The sequence below is a fragment of the Eleutherodactylus coqui genome, chromosome 3, assembly GCF_035609145.1.
Source record: "Eleutherodactylus coqui strain aEleCoq1 chromosome 3, aEleCoq1.hap1, whole genome shotgun sequence".
Lineage (NCBI taxonomy): Eukaryota > Metazoa > Chordata > Amphibia > Anura > Eleutherodactylidae > Eleutherodactylus > Eleutherodactylus coqui.
In genome coordinates this window covers 50,040,170-50,058,729 of record NC_089839.1, presented here as the reverse complement: position 1 = coordinate 50,058,729, position 18,560 = coordinate 50,040,170, and the positions used below count along the sequence as shown (strand labels likewise).

General features: G+C 46.6%; 1 non-coding gene across 1 annotated transcript; it reads left to right on the top strand.

The window, feature by feature from the left end:
• The first annotated feature begins 17,910 nt into the window (after nt 1–17,910).
• Nucleotides 17,911–18,004, top strand: TRNAI-UAU (transfer RNA isoleucine (anticodon UAU)). Its single transcript has 2 exons — nt 17,911–17,948; nt 17,969–18,004. It is a non-coding gene; the product is annotated as a tRNA-Ile (tRNA).
• The last annotated feature ends 556 nt before the right edge of the window (nt 18,005–18,560 follow it).

Sequence of the window (18,560 nt, the reverse complement as noted above, 5' to 3'; positions counted from 1 at the left end):
CTCTCCGTGCCTAAAAATAATAAAAGATCATATACTCACCTCTCCAGGGTCCCCACAGCTCCAACCGGTCTGGGTGCCGGGGCTGTATAGACAGACTGCAGTCAGCCTGTTTACATAACATCGCAGGCTGCTACAGCCAATCATAGATCTCAGTGTTACCTCAGTGCTTGAATGTTGAGATCTGTGATTGGCTGCTGCAGCATGTGATGTCCAGTACACACACTGACTGCAGCCTGCAAACAAAGCACCATAAGGGAGACCAGAAGATTGAAATCTGGAGCTGCAGGGTGTCGGGGTAGGTGAGTATATGGTGTTTTATTAATTTTAGGTATGGAGAGCAGAAATTAAAAAAAAAAAAGTTCACTTGGACAACCCCTTTAATACTACCCACAGGATAAGGGATAAGTATCTCATTGGTGGAGGTCCGACTGCTGGGACCCACATCGATGATCACAACAAGGGTTCCCTGTGCCCTCTAATGAATGGAGCAGTGGTGGAGCATGCACACTGCTGTTCCATTCATTTCAGTGGGACTCCCAGCGACTGACAAGCATTTGTACTCAATTGCGTGTCTTTGACTGCCACTTCATTCAGGGGTCCACAAGGACCCTATTTTCGTGACCGTTGGAGTCTCAGCAGTCAGACCCCCACTAATCAGAGACTTCCTCCATCCTGTGGCTAGGGAATAAGTGTTAAAGTTAGCACATCATACAAGTTCCACTCTCCCAGCTCGTGGGAATAGAGGATTTACCATTCAGGAGATTTAGAAAGCTGAGTGGCAATCTGCTGTTTCCACAGCTGTATCTGCCGGAAATCCATATAACTAAAGGGGCAGCCCAATATAATGTTTAATAACTTTTAATGGTGGGATATGAGGGGTTCAGTCCTCTTCGATGATGGCGCTTTCATGTGCTTTTCCCCACATTAGAATCATTTAATTTCATCCTTTGAAGTGTATTTGGAACAACTGTAACAATACATTAAGTTGTAGGACATGGAGGGGACATGTTTGCGCTTGGCAGGGGGCAATTAGCCACAGACTGGAAAGTTTTAATGACTTTGGTTCTCATGGAGAAGAAAGTGCAGTAAAGGCGGCAGCTGCCCGAGGCTTGGAAAGTAGAACCGTCACTCTCTAGGGCACAACTTCAATAGCAACAATGAGCATTGACTGACAGACGCATCGTAGGCCGCCAAGCTTTCCCGGGATCACTTACATAAGCCGTATATGAGAAGGGAAGCAGAGGGTGAAGATTGAACGTGATGTTATGTAAATGTGAAAAAAATAGATGTAATAAAAACTATTCAACTCCCCGGTGCAAATCAGTTTTCTTGACAAATTTCCAAACTTAACTATGTGCAAAAAAACAGAAAAATCAAACAAGAACAATTTAAATAGCTCAACACAACTAATATAACAAGTGGTTTCTCCAAATTCAATACCAAATGCCACTTTTCACAGCTTAGCGCTATAGGACGTAAGTTTACGTGCCAACTGAAGGGTACTTAACACAATAGGACATAAACTTACATCCTGTGGATGGCATGGGATCAGAAGCTTGGCCCCCACCATCCTGCAGCCGGAGTTGGCTCTTACCGATAGCCTACCCCCTGTGGCAAGTTGGGGTCACTCGCATGCGGATCGCTGACCTCTCAGACAGGAAAATATCGCACCACATGTGTAGAAATGCTTCATGAGATGTGGATTCTCTTTAAGACTGGCACCTGCTAGCATTTATTTCACAGCAAACAGCATACACAAACACAGTCCATATGCAATCCTGGGTTCACTACCCACTGGGTCACCGTCACTACCCCGCCCGGGGTGTCTAGAGGGCGTCTTCTTCTATCAGACATGCGACTGACCCAAAACTGGTCTGCAAGGATCAGGCTCCCAGTTCCTGACACGGCATTTCCACCGCTTCTACTGGTCCATACTGGACCTCAGGCTTTCAGCCCTTCCAGCTCACCTAAGCTGTAACTTCCCCCATGCTTTTGGCAGGAACTGGCTTTTATCTAGTTCCTGCTCCACCCCTTGGTGTTAACCCTTGCACCAGAAGTCCTGTCTGCAGCCCTCTACAGGCCCTTCTGTGTACTGCACTATTACAACATTATATGATCCCAATAATGCTAGCAATAAAAACTATAGTTTGCTACGCAGAAAACAAGCCCTCATATGGCAATGACAATAGAAAAATAAAAGGTTATAGCTTTTGAAAAGTGGAGATCAAAATTTAAAAAAAAACGTTGCGTCCTTTGGTCAAAATAGGCCATCTCCTTAAGGGATTAATTACTATTGTAGTCTCAGAGTTATTCAACCCCCTGGATGGAGTTCCTCATAAGAACACACATTTGTAAATTAGGTGTTCTCTGAAGCACACCTGATGCAACTAATCAAGCACTTCATTAACTGCATCAGGTGTACTTGAGATAAAATACATCAAATAGCTGGATTGGCTATGGATTTGTAGACTGTGACGTTTAGGCTGCATTCACACGAACGATTATCGGCTCGGTTTTCACGCCAAGCAGATATACGTCATCCTCGTTTGCAGGGGGGGGGGGGAGGATGGAAGAGCCAGGAGCAGTAACTGAGCTCCCGCCCCCTCTCTGCCTCCTCTCCGCCCCTCTGCACTATTTGCAATGAAAGGAGGCAGAACGGGGGCGGGGCTAATTTCTGATAATTAGCACTGCCCCGTCCCGCCTCTCCCCATTGCAAATAGTGCAGAGGGGCAGAGAGGAGGCAGAGAGGGGCGGGAGCTCAGTTCCTGCCCCTGGCTCTTCCATCCTCCCCCCCCCTGCAGATGAGGACAACGTATATCGGCTTGGCGTGAAAACCGAGCCGATATACGTTTATGTGAATGCACCCTTAGGGTACATGTTAGGGTACTTTTACACAGGATGAATGTCTGGCGCTTAAATACTCAACACCGTCTCAGCAATTCACTGTGCTTTCACACAGCAGAGATAATAGCTCACCAAGTGGAGGCAGAGCGGGCTGGAGATCTCTTCTGGCCGCCAGCCTCTATTCAGAGTAAACAGGCAGTCAATTATAAATGAACGACTGCCTATTTAAATGGGCCAGTAGTCGCTTGGTTTTTAGGTGGGCTAAAAGCAAATGACTCCGGCAAGTAAGGGATTCTTGTAGTGATGAGCGAGTACCTGCCCGCTCGAGACAAAAGGTTCGGGTGCCGGCAGCAGGTAGGGAGCTGCGGGGTAGAGCAGGGAGGAACAGAGGGGAGATCTCTCTCTCCCCCCCCCCCCCGCTCCCCCCTGCTGACTGCCACTACTCACCGCTCCCTCACACCGGCACCCGAACCTTTTGTCTCGAGCGGGCAGGTACTCGCTAAAGGCAATGCTCGCTAGAGCAATTGCCCTTGGCGAGTATACTCGCTCATCTCTAGATTCAGGCACACTTGCCCTGTCGGGTCCTGACAGTCACCAGAGTTGCTCTTTCGAGTAATTACTCAGGAGACTCACAGTCCAAGCAAAAATACCCATAGTCAAGAGAGTGGTGCAAAAGGGAAAAAGATACACAAAATAGAAAAAGGCACTGAATGTTCCTAGAGATACAGTTGGAAGCATAGTTCTCAAGTTCAAAGTTTTGCTTTGTTTGGAGCCTCCAACAGAGATCTGGCAAGAAATCCTGGATAGAATAGCATAGTATGGGAAAATACCAGGCAGCATGTGAGAAGCCAGATGAACATGGTCCATCCAGCATATGCCGGATCCTATGACTGAGCTGAACAACGGAACAATGGAAAATCTGAATGCAAACATGAAAGGAGCCTTATAAAGTGATGGCATATTGCTAGGATATGCCAACACTTTATGATCAGTGGGGGTACAACCTCTGGGACCCATTCTGAGAATTAATGGACCGCAGCACTGATTTAACACTACATTCCCTTCTAAGTACTCTGTTCTCCCAGTCACCTAGATGTGCAAAGACTGCAGCTGACTTCACTCAGTTAAATGGAGTTCCCTGCACAGCTCATAGTCAGGGGCACCGCTGTGCCCAGAAAACTTGGTAGGTGATGTTGCAGCGTTTGAGAAGCGGGCCCACAGCCGAGGAGATAGCAGGGTAGATTGAGGCTTTGTCACGGGGCTCTACCATCTTCTCCCATGCGGGTAGCACGGGTCCCTTCCAAGTTACTGCTGGGGGTTTCACAGGGTAACCTAAGTAGCGGTTTACCTTAAAGGTCCTTTTGTCACTCAAAATGCCACCGTTCCGTCCTCTGCGGTTAATTAAGACATTGTGAATAAAGAGTCCCCACACAGGGATAACGCTTCAGAGCAGAACCGCGAACGGTCAGTTAAGCTCGTTTACTTGTAGCAATGGTTAACAGTCCAAACAATTTATACAAGCCATCAGGACACTGGTGCAAGCAAATTATTGGTGACAGGGAGGAATTACAGGATGACAGACGAGTCCACAGTCCAAGTTATCTGTGGGGTTCTGTTCTCGGCCAATCTCCTTCTTTCTCTCCAGCTCTCTACCAGTCAACACTCACGTTTAGGGAAGGGCACTCAGCGCTGCATGGCGGCTCCTCTCAATCTCTCAGTCCTCCAGGTCAATAGCAGGAAGACCTAGGTGAATTGGGCCCAGAGCACACACAAGGCAATCTCTCAGCCTCTTCCATCCTCGGGCTCCACACAAGAGAAGGCACAGTGTCTCCTACTCAACAGAAGTAACTTGCTTCCACTCCTAGGCTCTCTCAGACTCTCTTGGACTCATTTCTGCAGGAAGACTCCCTTAGACTCTCCTACATACACCTTGCAATCACATATATATAACATGGTCACATGACACACAAGAAGATACATTTTCCAGACATAACCCAGACAGTAACCCATTCAGCGCTGCAGAGGTGCAATACACATCAAATTCATGCAACATAGAAGATACTGACAACACATAGGCACAAGATAAATGCATTCATACTTATGGAGGGGCCCCATTAGCTCTGGGCCACTACAATGTAGTGCTAAATCATTGCTGTGCAAAGCGTAAAATTGCAGTTAAAACGCAAAACTGTTGCATGTAAATCAGGGCCATTTTACTTCATTGGTGGGGATGAGTGCAAAGGTTCCAAGAGAGAGCCCACCTCCTGAACATTGTTAAACGGGTTATCAGAGATAATGAAAAGTATCTCAGTGTGCATTTATGCTGTCCACAAGATGCTATCACAATTCAGAAGTTTTTTTTTATTCTCTCAGCATATTCTATATAGCTAAGATCACGTTAGTGGTATGTGACAATGTTTGCGTTGGGAATGGGTATCAAGGACACAGTCACCCACCCAGTCCATATAAAGTCCAACCAGCTTTATTATATTCCAGTAACAGAACAAATTGTGGAAAACAGTCATTTGCAGCACATAAACTGTGCAATAAACAAAAACAAAACACCTGCCCGGCTGGGCACTAACTAGGCGGTACTTTACTCACCTACTAAGATGCAGTATTTATCAGCAAATAATGAGAAGTTCACAGTGGACTTGTGCTCACTCCCAGGCTCTGACCCCTACTTCCTGGGCTTGAAGTCTTTTAAGTTCCAGTAACTAGTTCAATGGAAACAGCTGAGCTAACTGCGACCCAAGAAGTAGTCCTGTACTGAATTTTCATCTCACCTAGGACAAGCATCTGGGTGAGATGTAAACTCACTCCAGAACATTTCCTGCCACATGCCTACATATCGTCCCCTCTTCTCCAGACTTGAGGGATGGACATTTTTTGGTCATCTTACAGTACACCCTAGACAAGGCGTCAGCATTATCCTGTGGCTTGCCCAATCTATGATCAATGGTAAAATTGAAGTTCTGCAATGACAAAAACCATCTTGTCAGCCTTGCATTTTTCTCTTTGTTTATTTCATCCATGTCAAGGAGGCGTAGTCTGATACCAGCCTAAACTTTCTGCCCAAGAGATAGTATTTTAACGACTAAAGTGCCCACTTAACCATTAAACACCCAATCTATGATGGCATAATTTCTCTCTGCAGGAGACAACTTATAATTCAACCACATTACTGGATGTTCCTCACCATTTAGCATTTGAGACAACACTTTGCGCAAACCTGCATCAGAAGCATCTTTTTGTAGTATATATCCCTTGGTGAAATCAAGAGTGATTAGTACTGGCTGCTTGCACAAAGCAGACTTCGGGCTCTGAAAAGCCTTCTCTGCCTCTGGACTCCACGTCACCATTACTGACGTCTAACCTTTAGGAAAGTCAGTCAATGGTGCAGCTACGGAGGCAAAATTTGGCACACACCTGTGATACTATCCCATGATACCAAGAAAAGCCGTGACTTCTTTCTTAGTTAAAAGCCTATGCCAACTCTGTATGGCCTCTACCTTGTTAATCTGAGGTTTGATTACTGCTCTGCTAATAATGTAGCCAAGGTATTTGGCTTCTGACAAGTCTAAAGCACACTTTTCAGGATTTATGGTCAGGCCTGCATCTCTTATGGCATACAAGACTGCCTGTATTTTGCAAAGGTGAATTTCCCAATCTGAATTGTAAATGACCACATCTTCTAGCTATATGCAGCGGAATAGTCAAGATGTGGCCTCAAAATTCAGTCCATCATCCATTGAAAAGTAACAGGCGCGCGTGCAAACCAAACAGCATGTTTTTGCGCTGAAACAATCTATCTGAGTAAAGAAGGCTGAAGTTTAATGTAGACTAAACTAGAGTAACCAATGCCAGTCAGCTGCTGCAAAAGCTAATAGTCTTCAGGTGCAGTAAAAGAGGTATAGGGGCAAAAGACAAAAACATTATTCTCCCACTATATAAGCCACATGGAGCCACAGGCCCCACATGGAGTACTGTGCACAGTTCTGGACACCGGTGCTCAGGAAGGATGTTGCTGTGCTTGAGGGGGTTCAAAAAAGGGCAACTAAATAAAAAAATGGAATGAGAGGACTGGAATACCCAGAGAGGCTATTAAAATTAGGACTTTTCACCCTGGAAAAAAGACGGCTAAGGGGCGATCAAATAACTATGTATAAATACATGAGGGGACAATACAAGGATTTCTACCATGATCTGGTTATACCCAGGACTGCGATGGTAACAAGAGGGCATCCTCTACATTTAGAAGAAAGCAGGTTTCATCACCAACACAGAAGGGGGTTCTTTACTGTAAGAGCACTGTCGAACTCTCTGCCAGGATGTGGTGATGGCAAAATCCATTGACAAGTTTAAGAGGGGACTGGACGTCTTTCTCGAGCGGAAGGATATTGCAGGATATATACATTAGGTGACCAGCGGGTTTGTAGTTCCGGATCTTGTATTTAGGAAGGAACTATCAAAGGTTGATCCAGGGATTATTTTGATTGCCATTACAGAGTCAGGAAGGAATTTTCCCCCAAATGGGCTAATTGGCTTCTGCCTCTTGGGGTTTTTGCCTTCCTCTGGATCAACAAGGGGTTGTGGAAACAGGCTGAACTAGATAAACATTGCCTTCATTCAGCCTACCATACTATGTTACTATATTAAGAACACATATCTGTTACCCATATTCTCTAAACTGTTTGGCTGTTTGCGTGGTGCACGTGTCTTTACGAAACTGGACCTACTAGAAGCTTACAATCTAACCCATATCTGCAAAGGTGGTGAGTGGAAGACTGCCTTTAACACTCAGGATGGGCTCTATGAGTATTTAGTAATGGCCTTCGGTCTACGTAATGCTCCAGCCATCCCTCACTTTTCCACCTTGACAGCATCTATCTTTGCCCTCATCTGTAAAGGAATGGATGCCACGCACTGGTCTCCAGAGGCCGAAGCCACCTTCCAAGCCTTGAAACAAGCCTTTTTTTAGCACCCGTTTTGCACCGACCGGAGATTACCAAGCAACTCTTCTTGGAGACTGACGTTTCTTTCATTGGAGCTGGAGCTGTTCTGACACAGGGCAGTACATGTGGGAGGATGGTGACATGTGGATTCTTCTCTAAGTCTTTCTCGGCTGCTGATCGGAATTACTCCATAGGGTATCATGAACTTTTGGCCATCAAAATAGCTCAGAATTTTTGGTGATTTCTGCTGGAGGAAGCCTGTCAGCCTATAGTGATCTATACTGATCATAATATCATATTGACCTAATTACAGACCGCACAGCAACTCAATCCCTATTCTTTAGCCCAATTTGATTTTGTTTTGCACTTTTGGTCTGCTGATAGGAATGTCAAAGCTAACGCACTGTCAAGATCCTTTGATCGCAGTGATCTCGAGGAGAAGCCGCAATACATCATAGACCCTGCCAGGATAGTAACCATGGCTCCTGTTCATAAAGAATTTTTCCAAAATCTGGTAGGAGACCAAGTCTACACTGGAGAAGCAACTACCCACATGAAGAAGTTCGCTGATCGCATGCGCCGATCCCCTCCGCAGTTTGTTCCAGGTGACAAAATATGGCTTTCTTCTAAACATATCAAGTTAACAGTGTCCTCTTATAAACTAGCTCATCAATTTTTGGGATGATTTGAGGTATCCAAAAAGGTAAACCCCATATGCTACAAGTTGCGGATTCCTGCCTCCTTGCGAATACCCAATTCCTTCCACATTTCGCTTCTCAAACCTCTGGCTCTTAACAAATATCCCAAAAATGCCAAGTCTGCTATGGTCCAAGTTAAGCTTGAATACATTTTTGAGGTCAAGAACATTCTCGATATGAAAAAAATCAGGAACAAAACATATTTTTTGGTGGACTTGAAGGGTTATGGTCCGGAGGAGAGGTCTTAGGAGCCTTCAGAGAATATCAACGCTCCCCTTCTACTACAAAGATTCTTGCTGTAAACTGGTAGGAGGAGGCTTTAGGGGGGACACACTGATAGGCCGGCTACTTGTGTGTGCTGCCCTCTTGCTTTTCCGGGCAAATGTGGGCATCACTCTGCTCCTCCTACGTGAGTAGGCTCGTAGCTGTGTACTTTCTATCAGCACTGTAGAAGTCAATCCTCCCCAGTGCTCTCAGCTCAGCTACAGAATAATAGGCTATTACCCTTCTACTTAGCTGAGCTGGGGATCTTCCTCCTAGCCTGAGTATTGGTGTGTTTGTCTTAGTCATCCTGCAAAGTTCTTCTGCTTCTGACTCCTGTGTCTGCTGATTCTCGGATTTCTACTTGGATTACTATTATACTCTGACCAGATTTTGATCGTAGTACAGACTGTTTCACTGTGCATTGCACTGGTATCTCTGACTCCCATGGGTCAGCTGCCAACTACACCGTGATTATTTCAGGAGATAGCAGCCTGCTCGGTTTCTCACAGCGAAGTTCAGATCCCTGTACAGGGGTTAAAGGGTGAATGAATACCAGGGAACCTTAGGATAACGCCCTTAGGATTAGCCCAGTCGCTGTTTATAACAATGAAATCCATAAAATCCATAATAACTCTCTCAAATGGTACTGAAATAATAGAGAGAGGCACCAATAGGCAGTAAAAGTGTGACACAGGGTCAGTCATCTGACAGGTGGGGCAAGATTCACAATATTCTTTTATTTCTTTATAAATTCCAGGCCAGAAAAACCTTTTGATGGTCTGTCCTGCATCTTATCAGTCACCAAAGTACATGATTATGTGCCATGTCAAGAACCTTACATTTATATAACTTAGGTACGAGCTGTTCAACAATTTCCCCATTATTTTTAATTACTCTATACAAAAGATCAGTATTCATAGAAAGATGGGAAAACTGTTGGTTAGCACCTGGATCTTGTAGTACACCATTTATGCATTGTGCGAGTGGGATCTCTCAATTGTGCAGTACCAAAATTTTCATGTGAAACCTCCAGTTTAGATACATCCTGAACAGGAGGAGGATCCACATCATTGTTATGTCCACTTGGTGAACAAAAGCACCACTCCTCAGAACGGATGCAAACATGTCCATTTAAAACTGCAAACACACACATAGAGTACTTGCATGGACCAATTGCATCTATCCAGGAGGAAGAATAGACAACTGTCCATAACTGATCAGGGAAAGAGGGGCAGCCCTGCCTAAAAGAGGAGTCATCGCCCCGATAAAGGTGTCCCCACTGTCTTCTTCTACTGACCTGACTATCCCTGATCAGGGAGCTGGAGAGATGCACTAAACACTCAGCACACGACACTGTTCACACATACACTGTACACAGAACAGGACTGCACATAAAGCACGTCTGGCACCCTGCACAGACCTAACAGACGTCGCTGTTCACACCAACATACAGTGTAACACATATCACATAGAACAGGACTGAACACACACCACATGTGTGGCCACTTGCACAGACATACAACACAAGTCACAGTTCACACCAACATACAACAGGTAGTGCATACAACACGGACCCCACCCAGAGCTCACAAACATATCAATGGCAAACCATAGCCAGTCCACGTGTCCTCACGCCAGGGGAATAGGTAGAGTCAGCCACCATGCTGACATAGGGAGCAGTGTCAAGCATCACCCATCTGACAGACATAGGACATCAGACGTCTGGGGGCCACACCTGCCCAGGAATAGGGAGAAACCTGCAGGTCACTGTACCACACACTACACAATACACGCACCCCAGAAACCGTAAGGAGGGGAGGGAGAGCAGGTGTCCAGACCGTCTTCAGGGGAGAAGAGAAACACTTCAAACAAGAATGCAAGCATCAGCTGAGTGGGATAAACAGTGATACATAAGGCACTAAAATAACCAGCAATCTCTCCCAAGAGATGTTGGTATTTATCCGCTGCAGACCAGGGGGATTAGCTGGTGGAGAATACCACACCCAGCCAGCTCAATTAACCCCTACTTGTGAAAGTGTGCATAAGGAAGCCTGTAGAGTGACAGGTCCTAGATGCATAGCCTTAACAATCATCTTCTTCAGCCAAGACCTGCAATGGATAGTACATTCTTCTTCAATATCCACATTTATTCTGTTGTCAGGAGGCAGCTGGTTTTTAGAGGTTTACATCCACCTCTTTAGTATAAGATGTTGCTTTTCCCTACAAGCTCCAAAATAGAGGGAAATCACACCCCAATATCACACTGTGCATTACATTTCTTTACACCTACTTCGTAGGACACAGTTTCCAACATTGTCTCTATGGTAGCTAGAGCTACAGGGTACACCTTTGTATTACCATGTATGCATATCACACTATGTATTTTCCTGGTAGATAGCTTCTTAGCTACCAGGCTGGCATAAACCAAGGTAATCAGATTACTAGGGTCCAAAAGAGCCTTCATAGAAAAGTTGTTCACACTCACTTTACCCATCTGCGGCTCTAGTAATGGTGATGCAACACAAACTGGCTCTGCAAACAAAAGATGATGACAACCATCACACTCCATTGGCTCAGTGTTTAATGGGCAACAGCAAACCGTAACAGCTCTGGTCTCCTTGGCAGAGAGTCCTTTCTAGGGCTGATTGTGCCTTTGGGATCATACGTCCCTGGCCCAGGTGGTACCACCTTAGGAGCCCTTTCTCTGCACGTTTCAACCCTCCCGCAGAAAATGGAAGTCTCTTACCAGCGGTAGGTCAGGTGCTTCTAGGAAGGGAGGTCTGGGCAGCAGGGATGTCATGGAGATAGTCCTATGTTGCAATATATCTGCCCACGAGGTCAACCAGCTGGTTGGCGTCTTTGGAGTTTCCAAGACCAACTTAGCATTGCAGCTCTACAGGAAGAGCACGTATGTGTCAATCAACCACTACCCATTCAATGATCTGGACTGGCATGCAGACATCTGGTTCAGCCATTTCTTGAGAAAGTCAAATATCTGTCACCTGGCAGGTTGGTCGACCTTGTAACTCTAGTTGTGTACCCTTCAGGCACAGACAGCAGCAGTGACCCCCAGACAAGCAAATATCTCAGCTTTTAGCTTTGCATAGTCTTTAACATTATGCTTGCTGAGATCATGGCAGGCTTTTTGGGGTTCAGCAGTGAGCTATGCTGTGAAAATCAATGGGAAACACTTGTGTTCCTCTGACAGGTGTAAAACACGCCTGAGGATCGCAATTTCACAGAAGTGATGTGAGGCATTTTTACATGATAAATGCTTTGCATCCATGTGAAAAATAGGAGAGGGAATAATGTTACGATTGTGGGGTTCTGATCGTTGGAACCCCCACTGATCCTGAGAACAGGGGTCCAGTTAGTCCGTGAGTGAATGAAGTAAAGGTTGGGTAGGCACGCTGCTACTGTACTAGTGTAGTATGTCTCCACCAAAAGTATGGGTTGAGCTACCTCTGCTAGAGGTAATGCCCAGAAGCTTACCACTGGCTCCCACACACACACCTTCTGGTGGGCATGCTCCACTAGTAGCTTATATGTAAATGTCTGCTACCTCTGTTTTTGACAACCCGATATACCTGGTCGCCGCCGATGGTTGTGTTACAGCAGGCCCTTTTCTCATGCTTCTCCTCCTGCCCGGCGGCTCTCCCTCCTCCTTCCGCCATCTGTGATTGATAACTCGCGTCTAGCAGTGAGGATGCTTACTGGCTTCACTGCTAGCCAGGAGTTATCAAATAACAGATGGCAGAAGGAGGAGGGAGAGCCGCCGGGCAGGAGCAGAGGCATTAGAGGAGGGCTTTTTGTAACACAATCACCGGCGGTGGGGGCACCTGCAAGGCAGATTACTGGAAAGGCGAGGACATGGGGGGTGGCATCATCCTCAAAGTAAACACTGCAGTGGCTTCATTAGGGAAGGAAGAGAGCCACGGAACTCCATGCGGGATGCAGCTGCTGACGCCGGCCGATGAAGGGCAGGATGGATGGACAGGGAGAAAATGCGGGGCTGAGTGAGCTCCAGAGGCTCGGGTCAGGAGGTAGGTGTGGTTATGTGGAGGGGTGTGTGCGGGAGCCAATAGAAAGCTTTTGGGCATGACCTGGGCATTACCTGTAGCTGAGGCAGCCCAACCAATACTTCTGGTTGAGACATACTACACTAGTACCCGCTGCTACTCCATTCACTTCAATGACAGCGCGGGAGATTGCTAAAGCGCTTGAACTCAGTAATCTCCGATGCTGTCATTGAAGTAAATGAAGAGATGTGCGAACACCGCTTCATTCACTCAGGGAATGACCAGTCCCCTACTCTTTGGTGGGGGTCCCAGCAGTCAGAGAGGAGAACCAGCACTCCAGAACCCAGTTTAAATGCTTTAGGGTCCATTCAAACGTATCTTATTGACATCAAAGAGGGGTCATGAACTGCAACATAAGTGCAAGTGAGAAACTATTATAATACCGGAAGAGATGTGTAGAGATTGTACTGTGATTTCTGAACAAAGCTCTACTAGCATCAATCTTTGCTTGCATCGAGAATGGTCCCATAACACCCTTGTGATCAAAAGCATTACATCAAGTAAGCAGCAGTACGGATGAGCATGGTGCAAGCAGGCTAACATGAAGAGCTGTGCAGAATGCCACTGAGTCACTTGAGGGGTCCTGCCACGTAAGTAGCACAATCCTGAGGGTGAAGAGTCCCCAGATAGCCCTTATGAACATCAGCCCATCACCGATTCCTCATTAGTGTCAAGTCGGTAGAAAAGCCTACAGTATTCATGATCAGTCTGTTGTCAGAGCTTCAAAGGAACTCCATAGAGTGTTTTATTGCCTGCTCCGAATTATATGCGAGAAGTTGTGTACACAAATCACTGACACCAGCTAGTGTCATACGACAATGAAGCTCTTCTGTCTTTATTAATAACATCACGGTACAAATATACCCTAGATTACACAGCATCAGAAATACACGACCCCCCCCCCCGGAATCATAAGAACTCATGATTGGCTCCAGGTGCTAATGCTTTAACATATGTTAACGCCTTAAGGTGTGTGTTATTACTAAACATGTGATTCCTAAAAAACGAAACTGAAGAGGAAGAATAGGCTTATTCTGCGTTCATTGTTGTAATAGTTCCTCTCCGAATGGAGGGGGTCAGAACCAGCTATCTCAGGACATTCCTAAGCCAGGGATACATATGTAGGAGTATGTGCCAGTATCTAATACATACCAGTGTATAACATGAACAAGTTGACCATTTATATGCTAGCTATTCACTAAGAAGGAAGATATACCAATATCTCTCTCTCTCTCTCTCTCTCTCTCTAAGGCCGCCCGCACACGGGCGGAAATCCCGCGGCGGGATTTCCCGCGGGATTTCCGCCGCTCAAAGCCTGCATAGGATTGCGTTAACAAACGCAATCCTATGCAGACGGCCGCGGTTTGGCCGCGCGAAATCTCGCGCGGCAAACAAACCGCGGCATGTCCTATTTTTGACAGAAACGTCACTCACGCAGCCGGCGGATCCGGTCTGCGCATGCGTCGGCTGCCCGGCAGCCGGCACATGAAAGAGCCGGGGCCGCCGGGCGCGGGTGAGTACGCGCTCATCCCTGCTGGCGCTCAGGTCGGGTCCCGCGGCGAGAATTCTCGCCGCCTGATCCGACCCGCTCGTCTGCAGGCGGCCATACTATATATATTATTACTATAACAAGACTGATCAAGAGTAGTACCAGGGTGCCATATCCAAGAAAGTCTAACCCCCTTCTTGTGTTTGCACTAAGTATGAGGCCACTGACAGGCTTTCTCCAGAGTCTTCCTATGTTGGAGTGGTACTAACGTACAAACCAGCGGCAACGCTTCACATTCACAGCTTCACTATCCGCCTCTACCCCACCATAGACTCCATGGGGTATCTGTGAACCCTGTAAGCACTGGACCATACAGCTTCTGTTCTTGCATCCTAGTGGCACACCAGCTGATGGCTGCAGCAGCCGCACAGGTACACCTGCAAATCAGTAATCTGTACCTGCGCCAGGTGCTTTGTGGTTATGGTTCAATCCATACAAGCACACTTAGAAATCGGTGACTTGCGAGCCCGCTGGGCGGCTGCTGCAGACATCAGTTCCGCGGGGTGACAGTAACATGCAAAACAGAAGCTGTTATTTCTGTCCTGAAGATGCATTGTTGTAGGGAGCATTTGTAGCTGCCAGCGTTAACCCTTAAAAGGACTGAGTGTGGTAAATTTACCTGGACTTTAATCCTGGCCAATAGCAAAAGTACAGCATGGGATTGAAGCTCCTGCAATGAAGCAGGAGCAGGTTGGGTTCTCAGCCATTATTTACAGCCAAGGACCCAAAGGAGAAGGCAGAAGCAGTTTTTAACCGCTTCTGCCTTCTCCTTTATTGGCTATATAGTGCTCAATGAGTGCTATGTAGTAAAAAGAGAAAATGGAAGTGTTATTCCCGCTATTTGTACCGATGATCATGTGACCACCGGGTGCCCCCTGCCAAGGCAGAGCTGCAGGGTCCTATCAGCCCCTGATCAGCTCTGTTAGAGACTACTGTCATCACAGGGGGTATGTTGTTCCCTGTAACTGGTGCTCCTATGGATGCCCCAGCTACAGTGGAAAAAGCTTGAAAATTAAGAAAAAAAAGTGTCATGAAGGATATCGAAAGTAAACAAATTGTTACGAAAATGAGTAAAAACAAATTACAGAATAAAATAAAAATATACGTATATCTAAAAAAGAAAATGATCCACCGCCGACACCAACCATAACCGTTGCCATATGCACCCTGAAAAAAAAAATAGTGCAATAAACCCCTCACATGGGTAAACTCCGTAAAAAGTGTCTGGTCTTTAAGGGGTTAATGTGGACATTTGTGGCTGGCAGTTTTAGGCCGGTTTCACACTGGCGAAAAAATTGTGCGATTTTCTCACGATGCAACAAAGCTACAGATCGCATGTATGTGAAGCCCGTGCTTTCCAATGGCTTCCTTCACATTAGCGATGTTTTGTGGGCTGCTACACTGCGAGAAAAAAAATTGCGGGTTGCTAAATATTGCCGTGATCTGCGAGGTTTGTAGCCGTTTCCCTATGGAGCCTTCCTTTCTGTTGTATCGCATGAAAACGTGGTTTTCGTGCGATGCAACTTTTACCGTTGGAAGTCTTACTATAAAAACTCTAAAATAAGCCCTGGCTGCATAAAAAAAATACATCACCTAACAGCCGCTGTCCGCTCCGCCGCACTTCTTCTCCGCAGGTCCCCGGCACTTATTTCAGCGCTTCCTGGATTGGAGGCTCAAAATCCACGCCTCCAGGAAGCGCTGGCTGTGATTGGTTCTTGAGCGCTCCGCCATTAATAGTTCATCAAGCGCTGGCTCTGATTCGCTGAGGAGCAGAGCTAGAGAACCAATCGGAGGGAGTGCTTCCTGGAGGTGAGGTTTTTCAAACCCCTGACAAGGAAGCCTTGCCTGAAGACAAGTGCTTGGGACCTGCAGGGATGACGTGCGGCGGAGCGGACAGCGCCTGTTAGGTGATGTATTTTTTTATTGCAGCAACAAAATCGTCTGTGAGAAAACACAGCGATATCGCACAGAACATCGATGTGATAACTCTGAGGTTTTCTTGAAGCAATTTCGCCTTCGCCCATATGAAAGAGACGCTAGAGGCCTCGTGGGGCGGGATCTCTGGGGGCAATTGTAGCTGTTTAAGTGGCCATTTGTGGATGAAGTGTTTGATATGGACTTATAGAAGGACTTGTGGCAGGGGGTGTTATGTGGGGATGTGTGACAGGAAGTGTTATGGAGGCATCAGTAGTTGCCTTTGACTGGGAGGGTTATGAGGGCATCCCTAGCGGGCAGCGTTATGGGGGTATGTGTGGGGGCATGGTTATGAGGCTCCTGTGATACGGGACGTGTATCTGGCAGTGTTATGGGAAAATATGTGAAGGGCAGTGTTATGGGGATATGTATCTGGCAGGGTTATGGGAGTATGTGATATGGGGACGTGTATCCCGCAGGGTTATGTGATATGGGGACGTGTATCTGGCAAGGTTATAGGGGTATGTGATATGGGGATATGTAGCTGGCAGGGTTATGGGGGTATGTGATATGGGGACATGTATCTGGCAGGGTTATAGGGGTATGTGATATGGGGACATGTATCTGGCAAGGTTATGTGATATGGGGACGTGTATCTGGCAGGGGTATGTGATATGGGGATATGTAGCTGGCAAGGTTATGTGATATGGGGACGTGTATCTGGCAGGGTTATAGGGGTATGTTATATGTGGACGTATATCTGGCAAGGTTATAGGGGTATGTGATATGGGGATATGTAGCTGGTAGGGTTATGGGGTTATGTGATATGGGGACGTGTATCTGTCAAGGTTATAGGGGTATGTGATATGGGGACGTGTATCTGGCAGGGTTATAGGGGTATGTGATATGGGGACATGTATCTGGCAAGGTTATGTGACATGGGGACGTGTATCTGGCAGGGTTATAGGGGTATGTGATATGGGGATATGTATCTGGCAGGGTTATAGGATTATGTGATATGGGGACATGTATCTGGCAAGGTTATGTGATATGGGGACGTGTATCTGGCAGGGTTGTAGGGGTAAGTGATATGGGGATATGTAGCTGGCAGGGGGGGTATGTGATATAGAGACGTGTATCTGGCAGGGTTATGGGGGTATGTAATATGGCGACATGTATCTGGCAAGGTTATGTGATAAGGGGACATGTAGCTGGCAGGGTTATGAGGGTATGTGATATAGGGACGTGTATCTCGCAGGGTTATCGTGGCTTCTATTGCTACCAGTGTTGTGGGGATCCCTCTGACTGGCACTCCGGTCCGCCATACTATGGATGCGATAGCCCTCCTTCATGATCTGTGACCCGCAGGAGACGCCCGCCCCGCGTCCTCCGCGGTGAGCCGCCATCATACACATAGCGGAGACTGTACAACTGCAACATCACAATGCGCCGCTAGAGGTCAGTGCCACAGTCTCCAGCCGATGAGACTTACACAGCGCAGCACGGAATCCCGGAAGTGCCGGCTGACAGGAGACGCGCAGGCTGTGACGTCATAAGACCGCCCTCGGTGAAGGCTGATGAAGCGTTCTGCAGGCAGACATGTCAGAGCTCCAGTGGCGCAATCGGTTAGCGCGCGGTACTTATACAGCAGTACAATGCAGAGCAATGCCGAGGTTGTGAGTTCGAGCCTCACCTGGAGCACGAATATTTTTCATCACAGTTCAAAGTAATATTTTAATGCTGTGTCTTGGAGTGACCCGCGGTGTGTATCTCGGCAGTGGCTTTATTACATATGTGATATTAGACAGATTGTATGAAGAGCTGAGCAGATTGGAAGTTAGATAGAGAGAAACAACTGATGCAAGTTTTCTGGAATATAAAAGTTGCAAATTTTGGCGCATGCTTTATTTTTGTTAAAATCTGCAACTTTTTCCTTAACTTGTCGCTTTTGAAAAATGTCAAGAAAAGTGATTTGAGCTTAGCAGGAGGGGCGGACCTCCACAGACGGACCAATATACCATAATGTATACTGAAACGTGTCATAAATTATAATACAGGCGCAATTCTGGTGCACGGAAAAAGGGGAATCGAAGAGGCAGGCACCCCGTAATATGTTTGGCGCATTTTAATTCATACTTATTTTAGTTGCAGACTGATATGAAATGCCATTTTACGGCCGGCCTCACACGGACATAGAACCCATTGATTACAAGGCATCTGTTCACATTTCCATATTTTGCACGCGCATTTCGGTCGC